The sequence below is a fragment of the Sapajus apella genome, unplaced genomic scaffold (genome assembly GCF_009761245.1).
Source record: "Sapajus apella isolate SASKATOON/1434 unplaced genomic scaffold, GSC_monkey_1.0 scaffold11, whole genome shotgun sequence".
In the NCBI taxonomy this organism is placed as follows: Eukaryota; Metazoa; Chordata; class Mammalia; order Primates; family Cebidae; genus Sapajus; species Sapajus apella.
The window spans coordinates 41,044,156-41,044,434 of NW_022436951.1; positions in this window are offsets into that span (position 1 = coordinate 41,044,156).

Here is a 279-nt window from a genome sequence, read left to right on the forward strand (position 1 = left end):
GCCCCCTCACAGGAGCGTGTCCTGCCCTGGGACGCATGCAGACCCCTCACAGGAACGTGTCCCACCCCAGGACACATGGGCAGACCCCTCACAGGAGCACATCCTGCAGCAGGACACACAGGCAGACCCCTCACAGGCAGCCTGCAGGCCACACTCTGCCTGGCCTTGAGCCGTGACCTTCCACGAGGCTCCCCGCTGGAATTTGATTTTTCTCAGGTGCATGTCACATCAATAACAACAGTTTTTATGTTCGGAAATGGCTTTTTAACATCACATTTA